The sequence below is a fragment of the Triticum aestivum genome, chromosome 7D (genome assembly GCF_018294505.1).
Source record: "Triticum aestivum cultivar Chinese Spring chromosome 7D, IWGSC CS RefSeq v2.1, whole genome shotgun sequence".
NCBI classification, from domain to species: Eukaryota; Viridiplantae; Streptophyta; class Magnoliopsida; order Poales; family Poaceae; genus Triticum; species Triticum aestivum.
In genome coordinates, this window is record NC_057814.1 from 34,455,909 (window position 1) to 34,468,190 (window position 12,282).

A 12,282-nucleotide genomic window follows, 5' to 3' on the forward strand; every position below is an offset into this window, starting at 1 on the left:
GAACCATTTCTTTTTTCATTACATCTGGCAGGCTTAAAGAGACTTGAACATGACTTCATAGACTGCCAACATGTCATCTTCTAGCTCAGAAAGAATCACCGCTTACCGCTTTCTTATCTCTGTCTTTCACCTACTGAACTAGCAAATTTGAAATTGAAGCATCAGTTTGGCATCAATGAAAGGTAATGCATGCTCATCAGTTATACTGTTGAGGCATGAAACACACATCATGTTTTGACAGGATCTACATTTTGACAAAGCTATACAAGTGCAAACATACCAGCACTGTACAAGCAATGCCAAAGGTAAGAACAGAAAATAAAACAGCAAGGAATGAGCAAGCGTAATAACAAGAAAATGGCAGCGCACATAAGATAACCAGAAAGGCAAAATTATACTGAATATACACTGATTTATGCAGACTTAGAGGTAGTAGTAGAGTGTACGCAGGCATTCCAGTGAACAAGTTTGCTCATTTATTTACTCATTGTCAGTTTGTTTGTTGTACCATTGTTTTGTTGATGATTTGCATATACTAGATGACTCGTTGCGCCAATGGCGCAAAGGCCGAGAGGGAGCCAAGTATTGTGAGAATATTTAGACATCCAAGTCGAAAATCAAATGTGGCCAACACTCCCACATCCTCTGCTTGGAAGCTGCCTTTTCTCACCAGATCTAACATAGATACATGATTCTTCGAGAGCAAATTTTAGAGAAAATATAAAGCATGGAAGGCTTTAAGTTCTACTATTGAGACCATACCACCATATCTTCATTTAGTTTCTTTGGAAATCTAAAGGTCTAAGAGGATGGTACATGTGAGAAGTTGTGAATCCACAACAAAAATCTAAACTAACTTCCAAACAAACATTTCAAGTTTGGAAGCCACAAAGAAGCAGCCCAGATCTCTCGTTGTAGTGCAGGTTCAAGAAAATGGGCTGAATGACCATCATAGCAACATGTAGAAGCAACAAAAACATAGGCTTGGTGTGTAACCGATCATGAAAGATAGCTTGGTCCGTTTCTCCATTGTTGGCTTATATTAAGCAAGAACATCAGCCTGCAGAGAAGAAAAATGGAGGACTGCTTTATTCTGCGGTACATCCACAATAGTACAGCAAATAAAGTAGTTAAATATGCGCTAAGATTTAAGACCTTTTAAAAGGTAAGTAGTGATCTAAAAGGTCTTGTATTAGTTTGAAGAGGGAGCACATAATAAGACTGTAAGCCAGTACATCAAAGTAATGACGGCTTCCCATTGATTTCATCAAACTAATATGACAAAGGGAAGGTGAAACTTCAGAAAACCATATAAATTGACCACGATGTCTTAATTTAAAACTCTGAAATGAAGTAATAAACATTAAGTCTGAATGTTGTCACTAAAAAAGCATAAAAAAAGCAGACCAGCCAGGAGTGCATCATAATCAGTGGTTCATCATGCGCAAACCAGGCAGCAGTAGCCTAATAACTTAGACGGAAAAAATGCAAGAAGTCAAAGCACAAGGTGGGAAATAGGACCGAGCATTGACAGGTAACCAAATAATGAAAGAATATCCCCATGAAAATCAAGAACGGTACATTAGCATCCAGAAGTACATAGAAACAAACATTCCGCTTGGCAGAGTGTGATCTCAGTATGATGTCAATAGCTGGGACTAAGAAGGTAACCACGTAGAGTGTCACACCTAAGGCGTTTGCTTACGTCTCTAGTCTCTAGTAATACAACTCACTATTGATTGATTTAACTAAGGTATTCTTCAGCTGGGTATTTATAAAGGGAATTCACTATGCTTTTTTACCAGCGAGTAGAGAGCAACTGAAGGACTTATGTTTCTAAATGCAAGAACAAACCTCACCAGGCTGCTGTGCAGACTTATTGTCCGTGGAAGATGCTACAGCTGAGCAAAATTGGCTTGGGATTTCTTCTATGCCTGCTGCTCCCTCCTGCAGCAATTATTTGGAACAACAAAACAATTTACTGTGAGATGAGAGAAGGCACACTAAAGAAGCACATCCATAAGTGTATATCTAATAATATAGATGCTACAAATCAATAGAACTAAAATACTCCAGCAATTGGGATCAGCTAGATCTATGTCTACATCACCAAATCAGAAGTTTAGTTACCTGTGGTTCGCTTGATAGCAGTTGCAGGTTTTCATGCGCTGAACTCAAGAACCGACCAGCAGCGACCAAATCTAAGCACAACCATCCCTCACAATTTGAATTCTACCCCAGCAAGTACAGACACGTCCTCTGCAACCTCATACAGGTACGAAAGCGTCATAAAGCACACCGCACTACGCCGCCACCACGACCTCCAAAACATGTATAACGACTGAAATAAGCGGACGCATTCTGTTCACACACAAGCATGACATATAAGTGGGACGAGGCCGAACAATACACGATGGCGTGCCAGATCTAGAAAATTAAAATGATCAGTAATTTAAACACCATGACAACACATATAGGAAAGGAAATATGCATTTTAGCTAGACAGAAAGCAAGCTAACCTCGATGACAGAACAGAGATGAAACAAAGCAGAAGATCGGGACGCAGCAACACAAGAGATCGCAGAACCTAATAAATAAATGGACATGAAGTGGTCAGTGCACCGGCATGCTATGGAATAGACAGGTAAAAGAAGAGTCGTTCCCCATGTTGGGGATCGTTGCAGAATTTTAAAATTTTATACGCATCACCAAGATCCATCTATGGAGTTTACTAGCAATGAGAGGGAAGGAGTGCATCTACATACCCTTGTAGATCGCGAGCGGAAGCGTTCAAGTGAACGGGGTTGATGGAGTCGTACTCGTCGTGATCCAAATCACCGATGACCGAGCGCCGAACGGACGGCACCTCCGCGTTCAACACACGTACGGAGCAGCGACGTCTCCTCCTTCTTGATCCAACAAGGGGAAAGAGAGGTTGATGGAGATCCAGCAGCACGACGGCGTGGTGGTGGAAGTAGCGGGAGGGAGAGGTGTCACGGGAGGGAGAGGGAGGCGCCAGGGGCTAGGGTGCGGCTGCCCTCCCTCCCCCCTTTATATAGGCCCCTTGGGGGGGCGCCGGCCCTGGGATCCCATCTACATGGGGGGCAGCGGCCAAGGGGGGAAACTTCCCCCCAAGTCAGGTGGGGCGCCCCCCACCCCCAGGGTTTCCAACCCTAGGCGCAGGGGGAGGCCCATGGGGGGCGCACCAGCCCACCAGGGGCTGGTTCCCCTCCCACTTCAGCCCATGGGGCCCTCCGAGATAGGTGGCCCCACCCGGTGGACCCCCGGGACCCTTCCGGTGGTCCCGGTACAATACTGATAACCCTCGAAACTTTCCCGGTGGCCGAAACTGGACTTCCTATATATAATTCTTCACCTCCGGACCATTCCGGAACTCCTCGTGACGTCCGGGATCTCATCCGGGACTCCGAACAACTTTCAGGTTTCCGCATACTAATATCTGTACAACCCTAGCGTCACCGAACCTTAAGTGTGTAGACCCTACGAATTCGGGAGACACGCAGACATGACCGAGATGACTCTCCGGTCAATAACCAACAGCGGGATCTAGATACCCATGTTGGCTCCCACATGTTCCACGATGATCTCATCGGATGAACCACGATGTCGAGGATTCAATCAATCCCGTATAAATTCCCTTTGTCAATCGGTACGTTACTTGCCCAAGACTCGATCATCGGTATCCCAATACCTCGTTCAATCTCGTTACCGGCAAGTCACTTTACTCGTACCGTAACGCATGATCCCGTGACCAACCACTTGGTCACATTGAGCTCATTATGATGATGCATTACCGAGTGGGCCCAGATATACCTCTCCGTCATACGGAGTGATAAATCCCAGTCTCGATCCGTGTCAACCCAACAGACACTTTCAGAGATACCTATAGTGTACCTTTATAGTCACCCAGTTACGTTGTGACGTTTGGTACATCCAAAGCACTCCTACGGCATCCGGGAGTTACACGATCTCATGGTCTAAGGCAAAGATACTTGACATTGGAAAAGCTCTAGCAAACGAACTACACGATCTTTGTGCTATGCTTAGGATTGGGTCTTGTCCATCACATCATTCTCCTAATGATGTGATCCCGTTATTAATGACATCCAATGTCCATAGTCAGTAAACCATGACTATCTGTTTATCAACGAGCTAGTCAACTAGAGGCTCACCAGGGACATGTTGTGGTCTATGTATTCACACATGTATTACGATTTTCAGATAACACAATTATAGCATGAACAATAGACAATTATCATGAACAAGAAAATATAATAATAACCATTTTATTATTGCCTCTAGGGCATATTTCCAACACCCCATATAAATTAAAGAACGGTCCATTTACCTGAGTTAGAGAGGAGAAGCAGGCAAGCAGAGCAGCCAAGATGGATGAGCATACGAAGGACGAGCAGCCGGCAAAACCAAACGCAAAAACAGAAACCAAATAGAGATCAATTTCCAGCTGAACCAGTAGATTCACTCCTTCAGGTATACATCCTAATTGGTCCTACAAAGAACACAAGAAATTAGAGGATGGAACTTGACTGCCTTCTGTATCATTTGAAGGATGAACTTGACTGCCTATTAAAACTAGTAAGTGTGCACGTGCAACGCACGATAGCACAATAGGAAAAAAATACATTCATATGAGCCAACAAAAAACATCACATGTAAATTTCTAGAAAATACTTTGGTAAGATTTACAAACCTTCCTAGTTGCATATTGCAATGCATAGAAAACATCTAATTATTGTAACAAATGATTAGGCATCCAAAAATCTAATAGCCTGAATGAGCTGTAATCATCTGAAGCATCAGATAAAATTATATTCATGTGGACAAAATTGATTATACAAGTACAATGTTTCATTTCATCGCAAAAAAGTACAATATTCCATTCATGATATCCTTAAGTATGCACACCCCAATAGAATCATGTATATCCACATTACATTGCAAAAACAAGTATTTTTGTATTACGTCTTGAAGGAAGTACACTCATATTCAGGCGCAAACAAACATATGGGAGGCCCAAAACCGCATCTCCCATCATCCATGAACAACTCTAACAAAAGCAGGTTCCCTCATCCTCACTAACTCTCTGATCGTTCCCTAAAAAAACTAACTCTGGTCTTGAATGTGGTCTCATGCCAATGTACAAGCTCCAAGGCTTACAAATATGTCACATCTTTTGAATGGCACGCATAAAAATCAAGAATTCCATTGTCCGCCCTCATTAAGTCTAGTATTTTCTCTTTTTTGCCATGAAAACTTCAGGAACTTGAGGCGTCCAATTTCTACTTTTTCAGTGTTAGCTTGCCACAATGTGTATGCTACAACAGAAAATTAGCTGAAAATCTAATCATCTACAACTTCAAAAATACAAATGATTAGAATATTTGGCAGAGGCATGAATTGTGTAGTAGTGAGACTTCCTGCCATAATAATTAGAAGTACAAAGGAGGAGCAAACATCATTAATGAAAGAGCTTAAAAGAAACCTGCGAGTTTTATGGCACATATCAACACTGACACACTTAAAATGTTCATCACAACAAGAATAATTAAAAAGATCAGGAATGCAAATTACGGGTTTCGAATTTACATCCTAAAAAGGTATAATAAATTCTTGTCAATTGTAACTGGTAGCATCCACAATAGTAGAAACTGGAATCTCAAAACTGATATGCATACAGGCTCAGAATTATTATATAGTTCATAGAAGAATACATGTTTTCTAATTTACGTAGCATTGTTGTTCCTCGTTCCCACGGTAAATCTGTACCCCCGGACCAAAATCAAGCTACCAAAGCTAGCAACCCTTTTCCAAGCTCTATGAGCATGAGAAGGGTAAAAATAGAAGGACATGACTTTGGTAACTTATGTGAGAAGATGTGCTACTAATATTTACAGCCTTGTACGTACCTCCATATTGGAGGGAAAGTACAGAAATGTGATTGCACTGATATGCAGTATAACTCACCAAGTTACCATCTGAGCACTACTCGGTGAATGATACTTCAATATGTGTTTTAGGTTACTGACACATTCTTCATCTCCAGAATTTTCGAAGTTCCGAAATTAATTATCAAGATCTGAAGTCATATAGCCATTTCCCGCAGAAAGAACAAACTCATGATGGCACAAACACGCAAGATGAAACCAGTAAAATCTTGGCACTATATAATCTCATGAATTAAGAGAAAAATATTGAGTTACCAAATATTTTCAGAAAAAAAAGCAATCCAACAGAAGAGAGGCGGCAGGAAGTTGTTCATATTGATTGATAGCACTCCATATGCTTTCAACAGTAAAGGAGAAAGTAGAACCGGAAAAAGTTAATGAGAAGTTTGATGACATCTCTCTTTTTGGATGTTGCACATGTATATATATTGACCATGAAGTCATAGCTGGTAAGAGAGATTCAATTTTGTCAACTATTGAACCTACATACCACAAACATTTGATATGAACGTTAATAAAAAAATATGGAGAATATTAGAATGTAGATATGGAAAACCCCTATGCAGCAAGCCACAAATTTGTAGGCGTCAAATTTAAATGCTCTCTTGTTTAGTACAGGAGATACAATTGCAGACCTACAAAGTGAGAGTTGGAAAATTAACAATAGGTAGGTCATCTATACCAGGTTGTCGCCAATAGACGATTGCCCAAGCTTGTTGGTTTGCCTTTTTCCTTCACAAGCTCCACATAATCACCTGTCGAAAGAACAAGTTCACATCTTGATAATTAAACATCACTTCATGACCATCCGTTCACTTATTAGATTTAAAAAGATATATACAGATGAGTATTAGATCAATACTCTGCTACAACAACTGAATTGGCATAAGCGTCGTCAAATCAGGATAGTTGCGGCTGTTTGATATTGACTAACAATTTTTCATTGAAGTTTTCATACTGTTTCTTATCCAAGACATGATGTATACAAGTATTTTTCATATCTGTTACTCATCTATACGCCTTTTAGTCTCTTTCTCAAAAAAAATTGTAGCTGATGCAATGGAGAACACAGATTAGGTTGCATGACAATACATAAGTTTGATAGTTATTTGTGAAAAGGTACAAAAAAATTAGAATAGGTGGAGTGCTTAAGTATCAACACCACTGCTAAGACAGTAGCATCCTTCCCTCTGGTTCCTTCACTATAACAGAGATCCATTTCATGAGCTGCAAAATTTCAAGACATTTAGGAGTTCATATATACTTTCCGTCAGGAACTGTTAAGGGTCAAATTTACATAATAACCAATATCCTTTAATGAAACAAAGAAATCTGGCATACCCCAAAAGACCAAACCAAGTAAAGCATTTAGGGATGTGTTTGTTTGAGGAATGGTAATGCAAACGCAAATGTAATCAGATCAAGTTGTTAGCGTCAACAGAATGGGAAAGAAAAAGAAACCTGTTTGTTTCAACCAATGCATAGACAATCTAGTCAACATTCCAACATTTATCAATTCATAGTACCCGATGCAGAAAAATACTCACAAATCTTTTACTAAAAAAATTCATAGGACCCAGTAATTAATCTTGTAATAAAATCTAGGAACACAAGAGATTGAAATTATCGTCATGCATTAGTTAGATTTGGACAAATTTTACAGCAAAGCAGTTATACGGAAATCCACATGGGTTATCCAATCAATTATATAGAACTCGACAAGGGTTATCCACATGAGGAAGGAGCTCAAGGTGGGGATTTGGGTAGAGCCGGGGGTGAATAGGCATGGGATCTGTTTACGCGGTATTTACTTACCTTGCATGGTTAACAAACACATCTAACATTTTGTGATAATGTAGTAATCACATAACGGATTCTGAACCAACAAGTCGCATATAGGAGTATAAAGAACACATCAGCAGGTACACCATTCTACCCATTTTCTTCTCAATGTCGCTTCTTTTAGATGGCGGGTTGACATGTGAGGATGACCAAGGTACCGAGGATGACAACTCTATGATCGTAATTCGTAACCACATAAAGCAACATCAACTCGAGCAGGGCTGTCTCTCCACCTGTATAGAAACAATGATTAAGAATAGAAGACGCATAGGCGGATTTGTATTACCTGGTTCTGGTTGATGACGGGTCCAGCTGCTACCCATGCGGCGTCAATCTAGGATATGAACATTGTTGTAGCAGCCGTGGAGACCGTGCGAAGCTGGTGAATGGAGAGGAGGGTTGGGGAGGCTGCAACCGGCACGGGGAGCGATGGGGACAGCGAGGCGGCAGCATCGCAGGGCCACATGGAGAGGAGGCTGGGGGATGTGAGGCGCGGATAGAGCACGGGGACGGGCAGAATCCTAGTCGGGTCGGGCAGAATAGAGCACGGGGACGGAGTGGTTGTACGGGAAGGAGCTAGGTTACCGCGATGCGCCGCCCGCTGCGTCCCGCACTGCCGCCGCTACTCGACGGAGGAGAGTGATCCCGCCGCCGCCGCCGCCGCCGCAGGTCGATCCTGATGCGCCTCACGCCGCCACCGCTCGACGGAGGAGAGGGACACCGGCGCCGCCGACGCAGGCCGAGCCTGCCGCATCCCGCGTCGCTGACGCCGCTCGAGGGAGAGCGAACCCGGCGCCGCCGACGCAGGTCGAGCTTCGCCCGGCGGCCTCCTGTAGCGGCGGCGAGGAGGAGAGAGGAGGCCAGGAGGGAGGGGTGGGGAACGATGGAGACGGGCGGAATCTATCCGCGAGCTGCGGGCGGGGGACACGAAGCGCGAAGAGGATTGGCAGACCACGGCGTCTGCTGGGCAGAACTTTTCATCTGAGACGTCGATCTGGTTGATACATCATTAGCGTAATATAGACTGTAGGATGTGTTTAAGTTGACTTAATCGGAGGGTCTTGATTACTCCGTGTATAATTTGTTGGGTGGCTTTAGAGGGGTTTATGTTTGCTCTTTTAATAGTAGTATAGATGATAAAACGCATGATTGCCGCGACACGTGTACTTTTTTGTGGGAAAACATGCTGTTAGGTGCAGAAGTAAAGAACATATCGCATGGATGCTTGTTGGCATGTGTAAAATCATCAGACCAAGACAGAAGAACCATGATTATCATATGTACTGGAACTAAGATTTACATAGTGGCAGCCATTGATCTAGTTACTCAAGGGTAGTGCTACTGTTAAACAACAACTCTAAAGAAAAGTTACTGAATCTACTAAAGTAGAAGAGAATTCAGTTATTTACCTGGGAAGCAACATCACTTCATTTCCAATAGAAATATGACCAGTTCATTTTCAAAGTAAAGATACTCATCCTTGAAAAGTGAAACAAAACTGCAGAAGAGCAAGGTGTCAAAATCAGATGAGAAATTAGATATTGATAGTTGAACTTGGCGAGCATAGCATATGCTAAGATCGGACAATATGATTAAACACAACAATGGAGCAAGTATCACAAGTAAACCAACACTGACACACTTCTGTAAAGATGGTCTGAATATTTCAGAACTAAGTCTTAGGGTTTGGGTTCAGGGATGTGAAACTGCACCAATCATCCAATTTACCGGCGGCGGCAACATACAGCCGGTCAAATGAAAATTGCTGAATTAATATCAAGCAAGAAAAAAGCATGAGTTGCAGATTTAGTGAGGTGAGATGGGGCTGACCTGTAACTCACCAATTGCTGAAAGAAAACTTGTGATCAACTTCCTCCCTTTAGTAACATCCACCTCCAAACTCTGGAATCAAATCAGAAATCCAGATGGGAGGAACGAAAAAAATTGATGTGAATGATCTTTACAGAAAACGAAAAAAACCACGCTTGACATGTTTGTAAATAAAATAACAACATGTATGTAATCCGTCAGGGAAAATGATATTGCAAACAAAAATGTTAAATTTCTTCCTCTCTAAGGTGAAAATCCTCAAAAGGAGTAACCCCATGGTCCCATTCTAAATTTCTTGGGACATATATTTAATGACTAAAGTTTTCAAATTTCTCGGAATATTAATCATGAAGCTGAAGAATGCATGAAACAACGGACAAAATATATCTATCATAGGATTTCCTCAAAGAGAAAAATACAAAGAGAGTATTGGGATAAATTATCGAATCTGTTCAAGTGAAGAATGCATACCCAGGGGTTTTACCCCCCCCCCCCTCCCTGGCCTCCCCAAAGACACACACACATCATGTTCTTGCCTCTAGTGTACAGCTTCTTATGCGAAGGCTGTACCAAAGTACATGAGATAACATGAGGCTAGTTATTTTTCACAGTAATTATCTTAATTGTGAGACATCACTATGCAATATCTCAGAGCCGGTAAAAAAGAGTTACACATTATTGAGGGTTTGTGACAGGATGGTATGCCATCGACAAGTTAAGGTGATAAAAAATTTGGTGTATTTTCTCTTATGGGCAAGGAAGCAAGAGTTTAGCTATTACAAATTTACTATACATACATGTTGAAGTTTTTGCATACCTACAGCTTCGAACTGATTAGTTCATCCAATGCCCTCTCCTCCAGCTCATAAATCATGAAGCCGTGTTGGACCATTAATCTTCTCCTCTAGCAAGCACCTGGGTAAAGATACTAAATCAAACACACACAAAAGTGCCAATGAAACACAGATTCTGCGGCACAAACTGAAGGTACGACAAACATTTGCTGCAGTAGTAGTTTAAACACATGCTAATTGCGACGGAGAACAGGATGGTTCTCATCGTTCTCATTTAAGCCCAGTCATCTCATTCATGTCAAGGGTACTGTAAAACATGATTGTTAAAATTCAGAAACATCAAACTGAATCCTGACTATCACCAAAAAAAGAAGTGAATCCCTGCCACCGGAGATCTTGGCACAACAAAATCGAAGCCGCTCACATGGGCACGCTCCTTAATCTCCACATACCTGCTGCACGCCTCAGGGTCTAGCTTACCAGAACTGAGCTCTTCGCATCCACTAAACACAATCTGATACAAATAGACCATTCCACCACAGAGCTCGGGGAGAAACATGGCGGCGGCTCCTCGCCCTTTCACAATGAGCATGTTTGAGCCAATCAAGAAGGCAAAAAGGAAATGAACAAAACAATTGCAACTGAAGAAATCAGGATGCTCCCTGCAGATAACATATCTCAAGAATCCAAAAAAAATGAAACTACAGTCCATAGGGCAGGTTGCTAAGTATGTGTGGCAGCAAACAAGAACTGCATGATCAGATCATCCTCGATGGCCGGCATGCTGTCCTAATCACATAGCGGTGGTGCTACTAATTAAATTGATAACTATGATGCTTTTATCTAAATATGAAGACAACAAATGGTGTCATGAGACCGAGTTTAACTATGTGCGGAGGCAAACAAATATGGTTTTAGAATGGCTACAACCAAAACTACTTTTGTATTGACTAACAATAAAAAATAATTAGAATGATAACGTGAGAATGCGGTTAGTAGAATCATGTCTTGGAAATTATGCATTTTTTGTATTTTCTGCCTTTCGTGTCAATGTCAAACAGCATACACTTTGTACAATACACTAACTGGTAATTGTCAGACAAACAGGAAAATGACACCACTGAATATGACCTAAACATGAAAAGGTTAATTCATGGAAATTTAACAGACTATCTACAAGAAGCAATGTTCTCTTTCCATCTTTTGTATGTCCGTCAAGCAAGCCATGAGTAACAAAGATGGCAAGTTGGAACAGTACATGAGCATCTGAATATTTCAGAACTAAGTCTTGGGGGTTCAGGGATGTGAAACTGCGCACACGCGCGCGCACAAACAGAGTGAGCGAGTGAGTGCCTGGTTGAGTATTGGAGAGAGAGAGAGATGGGGATCGTACCGGATCCAAAGCAACAGGAGCCAAGCTGCGAGAAATCCATCGACGGTGGCTCAGATCCCGCGCCAACCCGACCAGCCCCTCGAACGGAATGCATCACGGGCCCTGCCTCTCGGTCCACCGCACGCGCCGCCGCGGACGTCCCGAGCCCTGCCTCTCGGTCCACAGCCCGCGCCGTCGCGGACGTCCCGAGCCCCGTGGAGTGCGCCGCCGGCCACGAGCGCCGCGACGGCGGTGGTCCCGCTCATGGAGTCGTCCATGGCCGCCCGAAACGCGAAGAGGAGGGAGGGGCTCGCGGCGCGCGGGGGGGAGGGGGACGGGGGAAGGAAGGGGTGGCGTCACCAGGAGGCTAGGGTTCGTGGGAGGGGATCCGGGAAGAGAGCAGCGTGGGTGGGTGGGGGCGCGAGTGCGGGCTCGAGTGCGGGCGGAGGCAGCAGCT

The 12,282-nt window shown here is 42.9% G+C and overlaps 1 long non-coding RNA gene across 20 annotated transcripts; it reads right to left on the bottom strand.

Moving 5' to 3' along the window:
* Positions 1–707: 707 nt before the first annotated feature.
* LOC123164479 (uncharacterized) lies at positions 708–12,282 on the bottom strand. Of its 20 annotated transcripts, XR_006482465.1 has the most exons (11): positions 11,847–12,272; positions 10,477–10,574; positions 9,660–9,731; positions 7,150–9,327; positions 6,670–6,742; positions 6,007–6,469; positions 4,370–4,531; positions 2,520–2,587; positions 2,131–2,427; positions 1,855–1,947; positions 708–1,060 (listed from the first exon to the last, which is right to left on the bottom strand). It is a non-coding gene; the product is annotated as an uncharacterized lncRNA (long non-coding RNA). The 20 variants fall into 20 exon arrangements; XR_006482461.1 differs by having other exon boundaries at positions 6,007–7,214; positions 9,239–9,327; positions 11,847–12,282; XR_006482457.1 differs by lacking the exon at positions 6,007–6,469 and having other exon boundaries at positions 9,239–9,327.